General features: G+C 44.1%; 1 protein-coding gene across 4 annotated transcripts in view; it reads right to left on the reverse strand.

The window, feature by feature from the left end:
• PAK5 (p21 (RAC1) activated kinase 5) overlaps positions 1 to 21,064 on the reverse strand; it is a 210,015-nt gene that overhangs the window by 108,217 nt on the left and 80,734 nt on the right. The window contains exon 1 of one of the 4 annotated variants that reach the window (XM_051614186.1): positions 15,754 to 15,876. The exons of 1 other annotated variant lie outside the window; for it this stretch is intronic. The gene's annotated coding sequence lies outside the window, so the exon portion shown is untranslated. Of the gene's footprint in view, positions 1 to 1,918; positions 1,943 to 6,894; positions 6,905 to 15,753; positions 15,877 to 21,064 lie in introns of those variants that run through there. 2 more of the 4 variants (XM_051614191.1, XM_051614184.1) reach the window with 2 other exon arrangements.

Consider the following 21,064-nt stretch of genomic DNA (forward strand, 5'->3'; position numbering starts at 1 on the left):
TCTGCCCTCTTCCAGTTTAAAGCCATTACCCCTTGTTCTAGCACCACATGCCTCCATAAGAAGTCCCTCCACAGCTTTCCTGTAGCTCCTTCAGATATGGATCGGAAGGTCACCATAAGGTCTCCCTGGAGCCTTCTCTTCTCCAGGCTAAACTATTTCAACTCTCTCAGCCTGTCTCCACAGCAGAGGCGCTCCAGCCCTCTGATCATCTTTGTGGCCCTCCTCTGGACTGACTACTCCAGTGGCTCCATGTACTTCCTATGTTGGGTACTCCAGAACTGGACACAGTACTCCAAGGACTGAGATACATTGGCTTGTGGAGAGGCTTACCTTCTGTCACCTCTGTAGCATTACAAAGCACAGTCACAACCACGGTCTGGGCCACAGTACCTTGCTAAAGAAGAGCCTTGCTACAAGGTGGGGGTATATAGGAAGGTGGTGGAAGGACTCAGGTTCTCCTGGCTCTGTGATGCCAACAGCTCTGGCTGTCTCAGAGCCCTGAAGCTCATCCTTGCCCCGACACAGCTGCTGCAGCTTCTGCTACCATAAACCCAAGCTTCCTCCTGAATTGTTGCAGTTAAAGCAACTTGTTGAAGGCTCTAAGGGCTGCAGCACTTTGGGAGCCTCCACACTCAAGGCTGTTTGCTCCCAGCCCAGCTGAGTCAGTCCCCTCAGAAGCTGTGAAGTGGCTGGTGCTTTCTCTAAAACCCTTGGTGTGTGCCAGTCCAGTATCTTTTTATATCAATAGGAGCCTACTTGCTGACTTCTACATACTTCAAATTAAGCCCTGTGTCTCTAAGGGCAACTGAGGGGTTGGTATTCTGTGCTCATTAACACTGATGGGATTTGGGCACCCAGAGCATTCGGGTGGCTTTGCAAATATCATCCTTAAAGCGTGATATACTCGTGTGCAGCATATGTGTCCTTTTCTTTCCTGGGCTGTAGTAAGAGCTATTTCTGGCTATAAAAACCAGTTATCAGTAAAAACAGCTCGCACCCCAAAGCAATGATGAGACAGTGGAATTTATTCCATTGCATAGACCTGTTGATTAAAACCATTTCTCCTATCATTGAAAAATGAACTGCCATAGAGACAAACTACCCTGGAGCTTGTTCTTTCATTCTATAATAATCATTTCACATGACATAATTGTGCTGAAAAGTTGCTGATGACAAGGCTAAAATACATAATATTCAAGAGTCTCTCCATGAACAGTTTATTGATGTGCTTGCTAAATTTTCAGCACACACAGAGGTTGGGAGAGGTCTTTGTCTGCTTGTCTACATTAACATTTGCATTTGCTGTTCATAGAAAATATCGGCTTGCTCATGTTAATTGCAGCTCTTTCATGTTTCTGCTTCAAGCTGTATCATAACTGACCTAGCTTAAATATGCAGTGCTAAAGAGATCCAGAAACAGAGGGATACACATGCCATAATCCTGTCTACTATTTTCTGTGATGCTCCACAAGATACCCCCCCAACTTGGGCTGCAAGGCAGCTAAGACAATGGTGGCCAAGCTCTCCTATTTAAAGGCAGTGCTGGGTTAACTCTAGTAATCTGGGAAGAAAAGGGATGTGGGGACATATTTTAGTATAATTCTCCAGTGAATGGCACACTTTCACAGAGAAATCAAGGGTCATGATAGATTCTGGTGGCACTGGAAATGCCCAGGTACATTTGCACCACAGCTGCATGTTTGCAGCAGTTAAGGTCTGAATCACGAAGCACAGAGGCCGGGACTGTTGTTTACACTTAAGGGCTTAATATTGTGGGATAATGTCATGCACCGTGTGAACAGTCAGGGCAGGGAATGTTTGCTTTGAAGGAGAGTCAGGTAACAGTATAGTGAAAGACTTTCTGAGAATAACCCAGGTCAGTCTCACTTGGGCATAAGGTGCAAAAGTCCAAACAAACCTGTCACATGGTGTCTCAAAGTGCTGCTGAGCTTTGCAGTCCAGGTGGAAGGAGCCTTCTGTCCCTGTCTCTCCCTTGAAGAGAAGCAAACAGAATCTTTACCATTCCTACTGCTACCAACACTTTCATTCCTTGAAAATGCTTTCAGACTTAACGCACTGGTTGTGACAGAGGTTAATAAAGTGATGCAGCATGGGTGATAGCTAGGAAGGGTAGCTGGGTGGATTTGCTTGGGATGCTGCAGAACCGGAGGAACGGTAGCCCCTGATGGCCCAATCCTGGAACCAGCTACAGCTTCAGGCAGAAACACTGGTTGAGACAAGTCTCTTGGGGAGCAGATTCTCCTCTAGGAGCACGCTGAGCACTGCATCTTCCCAGGCAGTGGTATGAACTCTGAAAACATGTGGAGAGGTGGAATGGAGCAGACAAAAGGCTGACGAGAGCTGCATCCTTACAAAAATGTGAAGGACAGCTAGGGACAGCTTCAGCAACACTTTGCCTGGGAACAAAACTACAGAGGAGTGAAGGATGGCAGTGTGAGTGCCATTAAAGGCCTCTTGGTGTGCTTTGCTTTATACTTCACCCCTTCTCTCAAACAATACCAGCAAGAGAGGAAGACAGATAAAGAGGCCTTATTTCTGACAAGGGCTCCTGAAAGCCTGGTTTTGTGGCAGCTCAGGAGATGCACACCAGGCAGGAGTGGGATTTGTGCTCCCCACAAGAGGGAGGCAATGGAGTAATATGTTTTTAGACAGAAAGTATTAAACCAAAATGAAAATACACAAGTGTTTGTAACTTATCTGAGGCTCTGCACTGTATCTTGCAGATTCAGAAGGCAGCTTGGCTGGTCCCTCTGCAGGAGCCAAACCCTGACTGGGAGCTGGGCCAGAAAACTCAGCACTCAGGAAAACACTCCTGGAAGATCACAATTCATTCATGCAGGAGCAATTAGGATTTCTCAAGTGAAATAATTAAGTGCAGGCAAGTATATATGGAAAACAGCCAGTGCTCTGATGCCTTCTGGAGGTGGAGGAGGTTGACAAACTGGAGTAAGACCAGTGAAGGGCCACCAGGATGGCTGGGGGCACTGACCTGCTACACTCAGGCAGGAGCCCATAGGGATGGGAGAGTCTCCATCCTTGAGATTCTAGGAAAAGGATTTAAACTACAAGCAAGCCCCTACCCAAACACTATCTCTCCCAAACTCCGACCTGGCTCTGCCAGACTGGTTGCCAAAACCAACACCTTTGGTGCTGCTCAGTAACTTGCCTGTAAGGCTTTGGGAGGAGAGACAAGAAATGAAATTAATTTGACTAAAACATTGGATCATCACAGGTGAAAGGCATACCTAACACACACTTGGCTGTTTCTATACAAGAGGGATTATGTATGGAAGAATCCTTTGTGCCAGCTTATCCAAAGCAGAGTGTTTATTTTACCTGCTCAGTTCACTGCAGCGTGCTTCCTTTGTTGCCCTGCACGGACAACCCCTGTAACAGAGCCCACTAAATATTTCTGATATATACTGCTACATATAACTAGAGAATGTGTTGACAGGCAGAAGCAATTTAATTTCAGTCAGGTTCCATTTTTAAATCCTCAGCCCCTGACCTTCAAGAAAAGCTTGGCTATGGTAAATGCAGAAAGCACATCTGTAATCATGCTGGGGAAAGAAATGGGAAGCCAAAATCCAGTGCGTGTCCATTTTAAAAATCAGCTGTTTGTATGTTTTTGCTGTGCATTTAATAATTCTTCTGATTAATGATGATGTTCGGGGTTTCCCAAATATGATGACTTCTCCAGCTTAAGTCAACTTGACATCTGTACTTTCAAGAAAAGCCCATGTGTTTAAGTCAGAAAATCTGCATTAATATAGATGTTGAACAGGAGAGAAATTTGGGAGTTAGGCTATTTGGCACTTTTAAGAAATTTATCTAAAGATGTGTAGATGTGTTTAACCCAAGAGATAACCCATTATTGTAATTATCCAGCAGTTTCAAGTGACAAAAAGAAGAGATACTCCCGGCTTTTTGCAGTCTGGGAAAGGATGCAGCAAACGTTGGGACTGACTGATTACCCCGGGGCTCCCCCATCCTAATTGTCACTCTGACACAGAGTTCCCTGATGGCCTCTGTCAAGTAATTTCTCCTTGTTTTACCTAATTTTCTCTGCTGCAGAAGTGGGATAATACTGACTCACATAGGATTTATGATGGGAAAAGGATTTATTTTATCTTACAAAACATGACTTGGAGATGGTAGTTTCAGTGAGAAGCCCAGTGTGTATGGCAGTGGGGAAACGTGGCATCTCTTGTGTTAGGAGCCTGCATTTAGTCTGCTGAGTGAGTGAGGGAAAGCAGTTCTTGCATTTCTAAATGGTGAAGGGTTGTTCTGATTAATTATTCTGTACTTTTACTTAAACTTTTTCTATATGTTGAATGTTTTTCCATTCATCCAACTTAAAGCCCACTGAATGCTTTCTGTGTCTGTTAATGAATGTTTCATATGATTTTGTACTTTTTTTCCCTTATAAAGATACTAATTTTGTTTGTAAACTGGCAATTGCTGAAAGGGTTACATAAAACTTTGAAAACCTTTATGGCAAGGACTTATTCTACAGCTCAGGTTTTCCAAACAAGGCAGATATGCCAGGTACATAAGGTCACCTTAAAAATACCAAAGAACTTCTGCCTGTTGCACTCCTGCTGCTCACAAGACCTGTGCTGAGTCTTCTGGTTTTCTAGAGAGAATCATTAATGTTTTAATCTCAAGTGAAACTTGATAAATCTCCACTGGGCATCTTTGTTCTTCAAGATTTTCAGGTTTTAATGCCAACTCAATGTCCTGAGCCTGACTCGAGGTTCTTCAACAGGAGGGAGCCCTGAGAGCCTCGTTGAGGGCTGTAGATAAAACCTGACTACCCAAAGGGAGGTCCCAACTGACCATCCCAGTCAGGTGGTTTACAGAGAGCACTGGGAAATGCGTTTTCCAGCACTATGTAGTTTTCCCAAATAATCCCTCATTGGAGTATTTCCAGTAATCAAAAAGGACCTTTTACTCACATGCAGAGAATACTTAATAGCCATGAACATGATCCTTAAAGAATCACAGAATGTTGAGGTTGGAAAGTACCTCTTGACATTGTCTAATCCAATATACCTGGTCAAACAGGTTGCCCAGGTCTGTGTCCATTTGAGTTTTGAATGCATTTACAGATAGAGGCCTTCTAAGACCTATAGCATTGCCATTGTAGCAAGTTCATTGCAAAACTCCTGGTAATTGGACCAGCTCTGAGAAGGAGATTGGACTAGATGCCCACCAAAAGTTCCCTCTAACCCAAATTATTTTTCAATACCACAAGAGCTGGGATCATAATTCTGGCAAAATGCCTTCTGTTTTAGAAGAACTTTCACAAATATAAGGACACTGGACACATTGGGTCCTTGTCTCATGGATCAACCTAGAGTTGGAGTTCAGACAAAGGGAAAAGTGCAGATCTACAAGTCATCAGGAGCTGCAGAGAATGCTGCAGAGGAAGCAAGGGGTGGATGCCAGAACATCTGAAGCAAATTGAACCTGTGGGTAGAGGGAGTCCTCTGGTGCATGGATCAGCCTATGGTTCTGTCCTGAGGAGTTCTTCATCTAGAGAGGGCCTTGGAGATCAGCACAAACCTAGGCTAGGTATTCATGTCAGAGTATGGCTCAAGGCTGAGACTAAAAGAAAGGCCAGAGCTACAGCAGGTTGTGAGAATGCCAGGAACCAACAGAGACCATTTCTGTGAGCAATAATGTCTCATGAGTAGCCAAACATTTAAAGGATTTGAGATCCAATTTGGAGAAGCATTTAAGGAAAGGCACCAATGTGTGAGATCTATCCTTAAAATGTTACTAGAAGTCCTCCATGACTAGAAAACCCACTGCCAGAATCTGAGAGAAGACACAAGTTTTCTATTCCTGAGAACCTGTCAGTCAATTCAATTAACACAGGACTTTGTTTTAATTGAAGGATCCCAAACTGGCTGATAATGTTTGTGAAGGTTTCAAAAATTTCTACAGATTGTACTCTTTTTTTTTTTTTTTAACTTAAGAAATTACACGCATTTAAGACAGAAAAGAATATTTTAACTTAAAAGGTCAGTGCTTCCAAGTTAAAAAATTAATAATTTATTTTTGTCTGTGTAATAAGTTTGACTCTGTGATACATGTGTCTTATAATTATGTGCTCACAGAATGATTTTCAGACACTGAGGCCTGTGTCTTTAAACTTCTCTTGGGGCAGCTGTGTGTGTCACAGACACACTGTCCATACCTTACAGCTTGCTACTGCACCACTCTTTACTAAGTCACCTTCTTCATTTTCTCCTCTCTGCTTCCACCCAGCTCAATGATTTGGCTATAGCTGAACAATATTTAACAGCGAGCAAGAAGTCTTACATAAAATAAAGGAAATTTGCCTTTAAAAAAGAAAAAAATGGGAAGAGGACCAGAGCATCTAATGAGATATACAAAGAAATAGGTCAGTATTTTATTGAATTGCAATGGAACATCTCAGGCATTAGTATCTGCTCAAGCAAACAGCCTTCTTTAGATTCATGACCAGAATAGCAAAATGGTGTCAAACATCACAGGACACTTGGATGCCTCCATTATTAAAAACTGGGACCTTTTTTAGGAATCAGCTGAGACTGAGCTGCCAGATCAAAAGTGAAGGAATTATTTTCTTACCAGCAACTCTTTCTATTTGTACCAAATGTAAAGAAAATGCATTAGCTAGTCACTGTTTTCACTTCACTTTAGGAAGGATGGGATAAAAATCACATCAGAACACTGCAAGACATACAAGTATTTGCATACAGGTTCATTACTTTATGTACAAGTTCTCCAGACTAACTGAACAGTGATCAAAACAGCATCTCAACATTCCTAGCAGAAGTTTTCAAGAAAGGAACTGAAAGAAATAGCAGCTTTTATTCTCACCCTCCTTCTCATTTTTTTCCATCTTTCTTAAGTCTAGTTTTTCCTCTAGTTTTTCATGTTGCTACTGGAAAAGAAAGGAAGAAGGAAAAGCAAACATTAAGGGACTTAAGCAAACATTAAAGCCTGTTCCTGTGCTTGGGAAAAAAACAATAGTTTGTGGCTTGAAACAATAATTTTCATTCAGTGAGGAACTGAATTCAAGTTTAATCTGGTGAAAACTGAATTATCTTTTATGCACACATAATGCTTTGCAGTAAGGATTTCAATCAAACAGGAGGAAAAAAAACAGAAGCAGTTTCAATAGGAGTTGTTTCCTGAACAGCTCCCAAAGGCTGCTGGCGTGCCTGCAAAAAGCTGCTGAGCACCAAAGGGACTCTGATGGCTCTCAGTCTTATGTGAGGGGAGACGACAGGCCGTTCTCCACATCTGCACTTGCCTTTTAGCTCTCCTATCTCTGAAGGTCTCCTGAATGCAGTCCAAACCGGAAAAACTAAACTTGTACCTCCAGAAGTCACTGCTTCTCTGCATGGGCCTCCCTTTCCTTCTCAAGCAGCTTCCATTGAATTCATCCGACCCAAAGACCGATCGCTTGGCTGACTTCCTGCCTCTCATAACACAACTATTTGTGGAGGAAGCTGTCGTCAGACTGAAGCCCACTGTGACATCTCCAGCACAAAACCTCCTCTGCCCTGGTGGAAAGAAATTCCAAATCACGCTGCTGAAGGCAACCAGACACACCTTCTCCAAGAGGAAAAGCAAACCTAAGGGAACGACTCAATAGCTGAGCTCACATTACAGACCTATTAACTCAGTCCTCTTGCTTACCACGAGAAACAGCAAACCCTGTGCAGAAGTAGAGCATTAGTCAGTAATTTCTTGAACAGGCCCCAAAACAACAATCTGCTCAGTAAAACAACATTGCATCCCAAGAGTTAATGCCATTTAGGAAAGGATGCAATGGAAACCCTTGGAGGAGTTAGCTTAGTAATTATAGTGTAAAACCCAAGTTGGGTGCCAGCCAGCAGTGGAGCTAGTGGATATGTCACTGCTGCCCCGTGGGTCACCTACTGGCAAAGTATCTTTATGCTTATGACTATGGTAAGATAAACTCCATGGCAGGCCTGAGGTCTTAACTATTCCCAGACACTACAGTGGTGAGGGAAAAAAAAAATAAAATAAGCAAAATAACTACTTTTGAAATGTTTTATTGATCCACACTAGAGCCCCTCATTTTATTGTTTATTCATTGACTAGGAGGAACCAATGAACAGGGAAATTATTCCTTTAAAAAAATAAGAACAAATTAAAAAAAATTAAAGGGTTGTGTTGGTTTTGTTTGTTTGTTTGTTTGTTTTTTCAGAGGGTCTGGATTGCTGATGGTTTGCCTCTTTTAAAACCAGAGCATTGAATTTCTGGGTAGGATCTGAAGGGTTAAGCCCAGAAGAAGGATGGAAATATTCTCCCTTCCCCAGATGGGGGAGAGGGTACTTCCAGCAGCCACTGCTGGCTCAGGCGGGGTGACCCAGGGCGGGGGACAGGCCGGCTTTGCCAGCATCCCCAACACCCGCAGCACCCCCAGCTCCCAGCTCCCACCCCCCCAGCCCAGCAGGTGGCGCCATTGCTTCTAATTTTTTAATTTTTATTTATATTTTTAATGAACGAAACTGACGCTACTGACTTTAAATAAACTTCTTCTTCTTCTTTTAATTTATCTGAACAATTCTTCTAACTTTGATATTGTGTATTATAAGGTAGTTTACAAGAGAGTTTTAAGAATAAAAATCTTTTCCAAAGAGAAAAAGATGGGAGTGGTTTGGGGGTGGAAATGGACCAGATTACAGATCAGGATAACTCATCAGTAAGGTTTTCTAATATTAGCTTTAATTTCAGTCTCGATTAGCTATTTTCTTTGTCTGAAGTGATAAACCTCTCTTAACCTTACCTTGGTTCCACAAGGTTATGCATCTACAGGATTATTTCTTTTTCTTCATCCTGTACCACTGATACATGATTTTCAAATTTAATACCAAGTCATGTGAAGGTTGAGCTTGTATCTTTTTTTATTGAGTAGTATTTTTTATAGAAATATAGTTCACAAACACAAGAGGGATTCAGATACTAGTGTTCCATAATGTCCTGGTTACATTTCACTTGCTGCTATTGCTGAGAATGGTTTATGACTTCCCGTGCAACCTGCTCTAGGTGAACCGGCTCTGGCAGGACTAGATGATCTCCAGAAGTCCTTTCCAAGCCCTAACTTTCTGTGCTTCTGTGTGAATCTGTCTTGAATTGCAGCACGGAAACCTTCAAACCTGCCTCACTGGCAAGTGAGTGTTAAAATAATTTGAGGACAATGAAGGAGGATTGAAGCTCCTCTCCCAGGGCACAGAGCTCCCCTGTCCTGTTTTTTAGACTGACCTTGAGGCCTCTTCTGTCTAGAGCAGAGTGGAGGCTTCTTGTGCTCAACCTAGCAAATTCACGTTTTGCAAAGGCAATTTTTTTGATATTTCCTTTTTTTGGCAGCAAAAAGGTCCATAAAGTCTTTCCAGCCTAGAGCACAAGGATACAGGAGGCTGAGGCTGCTGACTGGAAGCCTGGCAGATACTATCCTGCTGAGTTGCAGACAGGAGCTTGCCCTACTCACACCTCAAGTGAGACACACACCAATTTGGCCAGGGCCAACCAGGTGTTCCTGCCAACCCACCTGGTTGGCACCGAGCACAGGCCTTTGCAGCCATGGCTCCTGTGTAAGAAATAGCGATGGCACTCAATCTCTGCTAAATAAGCTGTGAGAGTAGTCCTCTGCCACTACAGACTGTGTGCAGGCCGTGGTCTCCAGGCATGAAGGGCTTGAAGATTTTTAAAAGCACTTAGTGGGCAAGCTGAGCCCAATGGTATGCACAGCCCCAATGCCTCTCACTGCTTATGAATCCCTTCAAGGCAAACAGGATGCTTGCATCCCTTTGCCCACATCAAACAAAGCTCTGTGTGCCTATACACATTGTGGGCAGGGTGTCCAGGGTGATTTTGGGGTGCAGCTTGCAGCAACTCCATCCCAAAAGTGCCTGCAGCTGGATTGCTGTGATAGCACAATGCTTCTGATCCGTGAGATGGGACCTGCACGTTCGCAAGGAGGATGAACAAGAAGGACCAGTAAAACACATGTGGGTCATGCTGACAGCCTGTCCCACGCTCCCAGTACCTTTCCAGTTACAGTGGGGAATAAACATAACACCCACCTGCAACACAACAAACCCAGCAGCACACACCTTCTTGGAGAGGCCCTTTACATCAAACAGCATTAAAAATAAAGTACGATAAAATAAAGTTTTAAAAAGGAAATAGCATTTAAAGAGCAGCACCTCCACCCTGACCAAGAAGGGAAAGGCCTTGCCTCCAGCCTCAGTGGCTGCTTCAGGGAAAGCAGTGAGAGAGCTGGCAGCTCGTGACCCACAGCTGGAGGTTAGCTGAGCCTTCACACTGCAGCATTTACCTTTGCCAGCCTTATTCCTATGTCTACTAGGCTTTTCCCGATTCTGTAGGGGCTACAGCTGTAGCATGGAGCCCTGCTGTGCTCTGCATGCAGGGGGCATTGCTGCAGCCAGGGATAAATCCACCCTTTCCCATGGCACTGTACTGCTGGCCTGAGAAACTGCAGGACCCTCCCTAACATCTGTCCTCATAAGCTTCCTCTCCAGCACCCAGCTTGTTTCTTCAGTCTTGGAGGTGAATGAACACCCCCTGGGCTGGGCCAGTCCCTCCAGCAAGGTGCTCCCATGTGCCACGTTCTACAGAAGGACACAAACTGGTTGCATGGGGCAGGGTTCCCAGTTCTGTGCCTGATTGGGTCCCTTCCCAGACTTATCAAAACTTCACTGCAGTGGCAAGAGTGGTAAATTTAAGAGTTTCAGCATGACAAGATAAGGGGATTATTTCTTCTCTGTGGCTTCCCAATGCCAGGCACACACTACACTAAGAAATCACCTAAAAATGGCTGCTCCAAAATAACCTACATATGTTGCTGGCCCTAAAGACAACACATGATGAAATGTCCTTACAAAACGAACCCTCACATTTCAGCCCAGCAGGGCACTGAAGTGCACAGTAAAGCCAAAACAAACACAGCACTGGTCTCTTCTGGAAACATTTGTGGTTTGAAAATCTCCATTGTTGCTCTACCCCTGATGATGATTCATCCTCCCTGCGGGCTTCTGACTTGCCTCCACACATTTCGCAACACCTCCTGGCTATATAAGTGCCCCAGCTGCACACGGGGACTCCAGGCAGATTTCTCAGCTTGCTTGAGAGAGAGGAGGTGGCAGCTAATCCTTCTTATGATGATTTTCCTCTTGCAGAACTTGTTTTTGATGGCCGCAGACTTATTTCTCGCCATGACCCTTTCCTGCCTCATATATGCCTTCGCATGCATTTCCATCGTGTTTTTGACCTGCTTCATCATTATCTTCTCCTTTGGTGTTGTGGAGGGGAATACTGATGTGAAAGGGAGAGCAATTGTCGTTCTCATGTCCAACAGCTCCATTGGGAGGATGTTTGCAAGGAACCTGGATAAAGCAGGTTTCAGGGTATCTACTGCACACTGGCCTGCTCGAGAGGAGAAGACAGCTACGAAAGAAGAGCGCTCTGCAAGCACGGACGTAGCCCAGCTTCACATGACTGAAGATGTGTATCAGAAGACAATGAAAACCTTCATAGAACGCAACTTATCTCTGAAAGGTAATTTCCAGGGCAAATTTTTAGATTATACCTACAGTAGAAATCAAAATGCACAAGATTGTTTGATGGCTATAGTTTGTCAGCAAATGAGGGACGCAATAACACTTCAGGAAGTGGATTAATACACTCTAACTGCATTGCGTCTTGTTGTGCAAAACAGAAATTCTGCTTTTTCCAGGGGAAAGAGACTGCTCTGGTGGCTGTGAAAGGCCCCAGTAGAAGCCAGTCCCTGGAGGAAGGCAAGGCAGGCCAAGGAATGAGGGGGAGAAGCTTCTACCAAGGCACAGAGGGCTAGACTCACCCTAGAGATAAAACACAGGGATGAACAAGGGGGAGCAGAGACTTGGATGGTGACCCAAGATAAAGGAACGTGTCTGATTTTTAACCTTTTTTAGATTAAAAAACCTGAGGTCTCTCTTAGGCATGAGGCAAGTGTCCTGCTGGGGGGACAGCTGGGGAACTGCCCTGGTTCTTTCGAAGTGCGAGATAAGGGGTGCCAATGGGCAGGAGTCTTTGTTCTCGCAGACATAATTTTCCACCTCTTAGGGGTGACAGAAATTTCAGCCTCAGCCATCGGGGCTGTAATTTCATTGCCTGGAGGGCTGCAGGGTTACAAGAGAAGAGGCCAACCCTGTCTTCTGCTGAGAGCCTACCTAAGGCACCTCTGAGCAGTAAAGCTCTCTTACCACTTCCCTATACTGCCTCCTTTTCCATCCCTTTTTCTCCTTGCTCTTCTCTGCGGTTTCTCTGAGGCTCCCTTTGAGGTCTTCCAAGGGCAGCTTCTCTGCTTGCTGACACTGAGCTGGGATCACCAAGAGCATCCACTTCTCCCCATGACAAGTAATGAGACCCTTTACATTGCTGCCCACCACTGAAAGTTTTCCTTATGCTCCCAGACTCTGCAGAGGAATGACATTGTGGAAGTCAGAGCAATGATCATGAGGTCTCCTCTACTGCAGACACCCTTCAGAGAGGCAGTAGGGAACCCTAGCCAATGCCTGCTGCTAACTGCAGCTATTCCAGACGCAATAGCACAGGTTATCTCATGCTGCTTTTCTCATCAGAAGCATGCAGCAGACCAGAAGTGCCTGTGGTCAGATCCTGTGTGACTCTGCATGACCCAGGATACATCCTCTCCATTCAATAGCAGCCTGCAGGCTCCAAGGATGGGTGTCCTGCACATCAACAGAGAGTTTCAGACCAAACACTCAGCTACCTGCATGAGCTTTCAGGCTAATTTATGCTAGTAAAGTTATTCTGAAAAAATTTGCCTGCATGGACAATGCCTAAAAGCTCACAAAAATTAGTATTGGCATACTCCTGCTCTGGAAATGAACAACAGACTTTCTTAACCAGTCATGGCGATTTCTGTGGGCCTTTGTTTTTTAATTAAATTGTTATCTGGCCCAATGCTCTCTGTTGTTTTTGCTTTTGATTACTTGGTTCACTGTGCTAGTTACAGTCTTTTGCAAGTGTTGCTTTTTCTCTGTTTGGGTTTTTTGATTTTGTTTTTTCTACAGAGTAGTCTATTGTTGGAACCATAAGGCTTTACATTTAGGTTCTCCTGTATAGCATAAATATCACAGATAGGAATGTGAAAATGTATTTCCCAAGTGCTGACCCCATTGCATGGCAGATCAAAGCAGCATGTCAGAAGGGGGAAAACTGAAAAAAAAAAAACATCCAAAAAACAAACTCAGTTTTCTTGTATTTCTTTAACAGTTCTGAGTGAGTGCTGGTATTTATTCTGCAAGAGTTGCTGCAATATTTTTGTCACAAGTTGGCTGAATGTGAACTGATAAAACCCCTGCAACTTAAACCATACCAAAAGACTACATTGGTAGGTCCTCACTTGCAACATGAAATTTGGCCAACAGGATCTGGACAAGGAGAGAAGAGAGTTTGTGTTGTAGGTACAAAACATACCAAAACCATTATACAACATTCACCTTTTTGAGAATATCTCTTACAGACTTTGTGTGTATGCAATTTTTGCTTTCCAAAGAAAGGAACTTTTGTGTTTTGTCTGTTGGCTTTTTTTCCTACATTTTTTAAAATAACTTGTCCCCACAGAAAACTTTCACCACTGTAACTTTGCTAGTGTAAACAGAAAGACTCTTCAGTGCCTTCCAAAGTGACATAATGGAGTGTGAATCCCCTAAATGTGGTTCCTTCTAGAATTAAGAGTATGACAGCTAAAATAATCTATTTGTCACTCTAGTACAGGAGGCTAACACCTTTACTTTCTGGTGGCAGTATAAATAAATAGGGTGTTATTTGGTCTAAGGAGATCATAACACAAAGATACAGAGAAATGCAAGTCAGTCCCCTTCTAAATTGGTAATACATGTTCTGTGATAGCTTAACTTGATTTATTAAAAGTTTTGGGTTCTTCTGGCTTTTAGGTTTTAGTACCTTTAGATTTGATGTATATGTTTTCTCTTTGAGCAGAAGGTCAAAGAAATTGGGGGGGGGGCAGGGGGAAAGAGGGGAGAAGGAGTCTTAATTGCTCACCTCCAGGAGCTGAGCTTGTACTATCAAATATTGCAAGAGCTCTTGGCATCCTGTTCAAGTGCTCTGGGATCAAGCTGTTTGAGAAACTGCTGGGCTGTGTTGCTCTTTGGGCATGTTGCCTGGAAATGCTGACAATTGCTTCCTGACTTTCAGGACTGACTGAAGGGAGGGTGGGGCAAGTAAAGGAGGAAAAAAATGTGGAGATGTGTAAGATCCAACAGAGAGTACCTGACCTGATGCAAGAGGTGTTCAGACAGCCAGAGTGCTGGTCTGATTAATTGCTGTAGCCTCCACTGCTGCAGGACCTTGGAGTTCACCTAATCACAGACAGAAGCATGACAGACACAGGGCTAAGTGAAACCAATACTTATTGTGCCATGCCCAAAGACTGGCTGCCTCAGGCTTTGCCAAGAAGAGTAAGCCCCAAAAACCTGTCAGGTGACCCTGCCCTGCCAGCCTGTACGTAGTTCAGCTCCTTGAATTACACTGCCAGGATTAGACAGAATGGGGAAACCACTGTCTCGCATATAGTCTCGGCCTTTCTCAGTGTTTAGAGATGATTTGAACTGTGTTTTTTCTTTAGCTGCACTCAAAACTCTTCCAGTGTCTTGAGAGATCCTGTCTTTTCCTCATGGTGTCTCTGATGTCCCTCAGGTCTTTCTGCACTCCAGGCTGAGCTCTGCCAAACTTGAGAACTTCCGTGGGTCTCTAGATCACCACTGGAGCACACAGAGCAGGCATGATGGCAGAGCACATGGGGGACCTACCACCCTCCCTTCCTACCTTTACTCCAGGCATCACTCCAAGTTGGTTTCCTACTACCTTGCTGTCACTGTTTGACTCAGGTTTGACAACAATGCTCTCGATCCCCTCCCCCTCCCAAGCAGGAAGGGAAGGAGAGAGAGAAAAAGAGAGAGACTTGGCTGGATTGAAAACTAAACTACACAGCTTTAATTAAACACGAATGATATAGGAAATATCTATACAATTATATACAAATGTGTTCAGGTATGTACAAAACCTCTTGCCTCCCCCCACCCCCAGCAACTCCCGCAGCACTCTCCTTAGCTGTGAACAGTCCCAAAAAATCCCAGAGCTGCCGGAGACAGAGCAGAGTGATGAGGGTCAGGAGAGCTCGAGCCTAGGGGTTGACGGTGATGGTTGGACGGAGTCCTCCCTGGACACTGGCCATGGAAAGAAGAGAAGGGAAGAAGCAGGAAGGAAGTTGTCTTCTGTCATCTCTGACCTTCCTCTGAGCTTACCTAGAGATATGAAATGTAATATCTCTGGCCAATTTTGCTGTCTAACTCAGCCTCCTACAGGGGGGGTCATAGATCTCCCCATAGCGTCTGAGCCGGCAGAGTGAAGGTGTGACCTTGAAGACCCAGCAGTTAGAAAAACATTCCATCTGTTATAAGCCCAAGCTGGGACACTTTGCTACTAGTTAAAAGAAAGCTTACTGAAGGAAAAAAAAAATCAGTAAAAGGAAAAATGGCTTCATCCTGGCTCAAATGAGGACACTTGCCAACACTCTTCTCCATTCTTTCCCACTCCTTGCAGTATTTCAGACTGTGTTACCAACCATCACTCATCCCAGTTGTTTCCACCTACCTTCCCTCTCCTTGTTTTAGTTCCATTCCTCCATAATGCCTTGAGTTTCTGCAGGGCAGATGTTCCTCCATGTCAGCAGTGCTGCTGGCCTCCCTCTCTTCATTCAGATCTTTGCCACGCTGAAGTTGCTTGCAGTAGTTCTGCTGATTTTCAGAGGGTCAGGATTTCACTTCATGTACCTGTATCTCAGCTAAGACATGACTGCTGGTAGATTCTTTGATACTTCATCAGCTTCCCTCTGTTAAACAGGAAGGACAATATTTTTTTTCAGAACTACAGAAATAACTGATGCAAATTAATAATGTGAATTACTATATAATCTTAGGTCCCATATCTGAAAAACTCTCTCACCCTGTACTTCACCATGGTGTTTCAGACTGGTGGGAGGTGCTTGTTCTCAGAACTTTGTCCTGAGGACTTCAAAAGTTCTGTAGAAACCTCCATATGTGGACAGCTAGAGGAGTGGGAGATAATGGACTGTCAGCCTTGGTCATCTGTTCTTATCCTGATGCTGCTGGCAGAGTGGCTCTTATGATCTCTTCCTAAGTCTATCCAGAATCACTTAGATAATTTAATAAATTTAAATAGGGGGGCTTAGTTAATCCAGCTGATTACTTTCTTCTGTTCATCAAGGGACAGTTATGCAATCTCTTCTTTGAGCAGAGCTGGGAGGGCAGTAACAGCAGTGGTCACCAGCACAGCTAACCCTGGGCAAGGAGGAGTGTGCACAGTTGCAGTGGCTCGCCCAAGGCTGTATGCTGAGATGCTGGCAGAACTACAGAGTGTGCTGAAGCATCAAGGCTTTTAGCAGCCCCATGGCCTCTTAGAAAGTCTCCATCTCTTCTACAGGTCAAGCTGTTTTCCAGTTCAGTTCTGCAGTAGGTAACAGTTAACAGATGCTACCCTGGTGCTTTTATTTGCCTTGCACTTCTCCCTCAGCATCCACCTACTCTGGCTAGTCACACAGTTTGGTCCGTGGAGGTACTCCTGTGACTGAAATCCAGAAAGCAAGGCCTGTGGTGAGCCGGAACAGGAGACAAAGTGACATTTGAACCACTCCCTTGCGCAGTGGAAGCTCTGTAGAAGTTCTTACGCTTCCTAAGGATGCCAGTGTGGTCAATTAAATAATTTTATTAGAAGGTATCCCTTTGTTCTGGTTCGGTTTGGTGATTTTTTGGTAGAGGGGGAGGGTACCCAGGAGTGGCTCACGTAAGAAGCTGAGAAGCTCCCCCTGCTCCAAAACCAGCCAAGGAGCCATTACAGACACAACAGATGTGCCTCAGTGATTAACATATGAAAGAACCGATATAAAACCCAAGAAGAGGAGTACTGAAGGGAGAAGAGCTGTGCTGGGGAAGCAGAGCGGTGCTGGTGGTTGGTGAGGAACAGGAAGAAGGCGCCTGAGCAGAAGTTTTCCTGGAACCCATGGCGAGATGGCAGCTGTCCCCCTGCACTCATGGAGGAACATGGTGGAACATTCCCGGAAGGCGCCAGGAGGGCTGAACTTGGCCAGTGGATGTTTCAAGTATTCTTTAGTTAATGCTGTCTGGACCATGTATGTTGCTATTTTCTGCTGTACCAGTAGCTATCATATTGGGATATTTATTAACCGTGCTTCCCAGGCCAGACAGCTACACACCACAGGTTCCTAATTACGTTACCAGCTTCAGGCCCATTTACTGCCCTGCTAGCTGGGTCATATGTACCGGTGAGTTTTCCTCATTTGCGCCTCTGGTTCTTCAGGATCATAATGTGGTTATTCCTTTCACTTTTCTTTTCACGAGGCATTTGGTTCACTATATATATATGTATATATATATATATATGTATTCATCTCACCCGTGATCACAGCATCTGGATCACCTTGGCGCCTCTGGTTCTTCTTTTTTTTGGGGCTTCTTCACAGTGGATTTTGTGGACTCTGATTTGCTGCCAGTGGACTCTGATTGCGCAGCTGTGGAAGACCCCGGCGCCAGGGGAGGCGACTGTTCCTGCAGCAGCCCGTGACTCTGTGAGAAGCCCGCACTGGAGCAGCTCCGGACCTCGTGGGAAGGACTCATGAAGGAGAGGTTTGTGGAGGACTCTCTCCCATGGGAGGGACCCCATGAGGAAGCAGGGAAGGACTGTAAGGAATCCTTCTTCCTGAGGAGGAAGGAGCAGCAGGAACCACCAGCCTGTGACCTGACTCTAAACCCCATCCCCTGTCCTCCTGTGCTGCTGGGAGAAGGAGGGAGAGAAACCAGGAACAAAGTGATTTGGGCCCGGGAAGAAGGGAGGGGTGGGGTAACACATGCAAGCCCTGGTCTTTATGTTGTCTGTGTTCTGTGTGTGTTTGATCGGTGTGAGATTAAATTATTATTTTTCCCCAAGTTGAGTGTGTTCTGCCCAGGACCTTAATAGGTGAAGAACCCTCCTTGTCCTTTGTCTCAACCCATGAGCTTTGTCCTCCTCATCCCAGTGTGTGTGGGTGTGTGTGTGGGGGGGAGGGGGGCAGCTGAGTGAGCAGCCATGGGGCTGTTTCTTTGTTGTCGTCTTGGGCCCAAACCACAACACCCTTCCTCACTCACTTTACTGTTCCACAGTCACCTCCAGCTAAGGCCATACAGCCACTCCTAAACTCACAGCAGAGGGAAAGTTCAGCTTGTTTTCTCAATGGTATAACTTAGTGCGTGGCATGAACAAGGAAGAGTCACAACAACCTTTCATTCCTCCTCACTTCAGAGACGGATCGAATAACAGATGTGATAATCATTGACTGCAATAAACTACAAGGGAGCAGGAATTATGAATGAATGAATAAAGCAAACAAAATCATGTACTCATGCAATTTTAAAGAGTACTGCATTATTTAACGTCACTCAGCTACAAAAACTGCTGGCCACCTTGGATAAATCAGGACATTTTCCAGGCTGCAAATGAGTGTGCTTGGAGTTATGAGTCAAATGATTATTTTTTTGTAGCTATGCTTTTGTACCTTTAATACAGGTTATTCAGAAGTCTTTGAAAAACTGGCTTGCTACTGTATTGCCTTCCTATCTCTTGGGGATTTATCAAACCGAGAGAAGCACTTTGATACACCAGACATGATGGCTAGGGAAGAACCCGGAGAGAGAGAACAGATCTTGTTCTGAAACTAAAGTTTGGAAGGAGTTATTTGTTTTAGGATGAAGGCGTGCTTCCCATTGAAAACGTTTTTTAAAAATAAGAATCTATGCATCATCTATAGACAAATGTGCTTTTTTCTTTTTCCAAAAGAAGGATGCATCGACATCTCTGGACATTTTATGGGACTCTCTTTTTCACTTCCTTGAAGTGCTTTTGTAATTCTCGTTTCAACAGACAACTCTGCCAACAGTCAAGTGCCCTAGACGTGCAGAAAACCCACATGTTTAAAGAGTTACACAATCCAGAAAAGCTGCATCAACACTTCTGCTGCATCCCTTACTCGTTGCCAGTGGGCAGAGCCTGTTTGGGTTCAAAACCTCTGTCTGCCACATGACGTTGGTGCTGCCAACACTTGCCTGCTGCTGCGGGACTGAGGGGGAAGGCTGCATGCTGGCAGGTCCTATGCAGAGCCCTCAGGGCTCTGTGTGATGGTGGGTTTTAATCCTGGCAGGGATCAGTCCAGCCAGATAGCCTGACCTGTACTTTATAGGCCAGAGGATTTCATCAGGATTTTAAAGGAACAAACCAGGCAGCCAGTCATACAAAAATAGGTGGGCAGGAAAAGCAGGAGCTGACTTGTGAACAGTGAGTTTGGTTTGTTGGAAAATCCAGAAGGTACCTGTGAGCCTTGCCGTGCACATCAGCCTTTGCTGGCTGAAGAATTTCTGTTTGCAAACCAAGCTCTATAGGCAGGAATTAAAAATGCATATCGGTCTGCCATGTAGCTAAAGTGAATAATTTTATTTGCATGCATTCAGAACATGTTGCCAGGCTCATCACTAATACCAGCCAAGCATATAATAGTATAGAAAGAGAAGGAGGTGAAAGAGCCATATGCTGCCATGATCTTTTTTAGCTTTCTTCCAAATCTTGTTTGCAGATGACGTGAACAAAAATAGATAATTTCTTTAAAAAAACCCAAACAACCGCAAACCAAAAAGAAACAATCAAACAACAACAACAAAACAACCCAAAACCAAACCAAACAACCAAACAAACCCCCAAAACCCAAACAAAGCCCACATAATTGGACACTTACACTGGCTCCTAAATTCTGTCAGAAGCCACCGTTAGCATCCTAAAGCAACACCATCCTCACGCTGCCCCCACCTATCTCATATGAATTTTACTCCCATGGAGTGAATTTATCTTTAATTAACTAGCTTTATCTGTCATTAAAACATATAAGACTGAAGAGTATTTTTAGAGATGAGCAGAAAGATATCTGTATTTATGACTAGATGATCTTTCTTAGTCCCTTCCAACTCCTAGGATTCTATGATTCTATGATTCTGTGATGCGTCATTCTTGAAACAAACGATCAACACATTTTCATGCAATTGCAGTGGTAGGATTAGAGATGCAAGGTAAAATAAAAACAAAGTTATCTGGGAAAATTCATCACTTATGCATGATGTTAAACTAATCGTTGTTTCTGTAAGTCACTGGAAATATTCACAGATGCAAAGTGACCTTTGTGTTAATTTCAAAATGTCCCAAACAAGAGCTTAACTATGCACCAATTTAGAAACATTGTCTTTCATTAATCAGAGTTGGACAGCTTCTGACTGGAGAAATATTTTGGAAAAATACCAGGAAGGGAGCCTGAAGAGCTCTGGAGATCTGTTTCTCCCTTTGAAATAATGACATTTGTCAGAAAGAGTATTTTTGAGCTTGTTTACATGTGTATTTTTTAACTCCACCCCTCAAGCCTTCAGGAAAGATGACAGCTTTGACAGGCAATCAAGTGAAAGGGTTTCTGCAACTCTGGCTTCCCAGGTTACAGTGTTTGGAGACAGAAACCTTCAGTCCTAAGAGCAGTTCTGAGACATATGCTTAGAGACTTAAATTATGTATTTAAGACTGAGCATGAATACAAACTGAACACTTATGTATATGATAATTAAATAATCCTTGACACATACAAACAATCTATTTTGTTACAGAATTTATGAGCAGATTATGTATTTATTTTAAATCTACTCTCTTGAAACTCTCCATCCAACTGACAAACTGCTTTCCTGACACACAAGTAACACAAAAGTGTGGGATTTTCAGTAGGAAAAGGTGTGCAGGAACAAACTCGGTAAAAGAGTTCTTGCTACAGTACAGAGGACTTGACCAGACTTGGAGTCAGCCCAGCCCC

This window comes from Apus apus, chromosome 3, assembly GCF_020740795.1.
Source record: "Apus apus isolate bApuApu2 chromosome 3, bApuApu2.pri.cur, whole genome shotgun sequence".
Lineage (NCBI taxonomy): Eukaryota > Metazoa > Chordata > Aves > Apodiformes > Apodidae > Apus > Apus apus.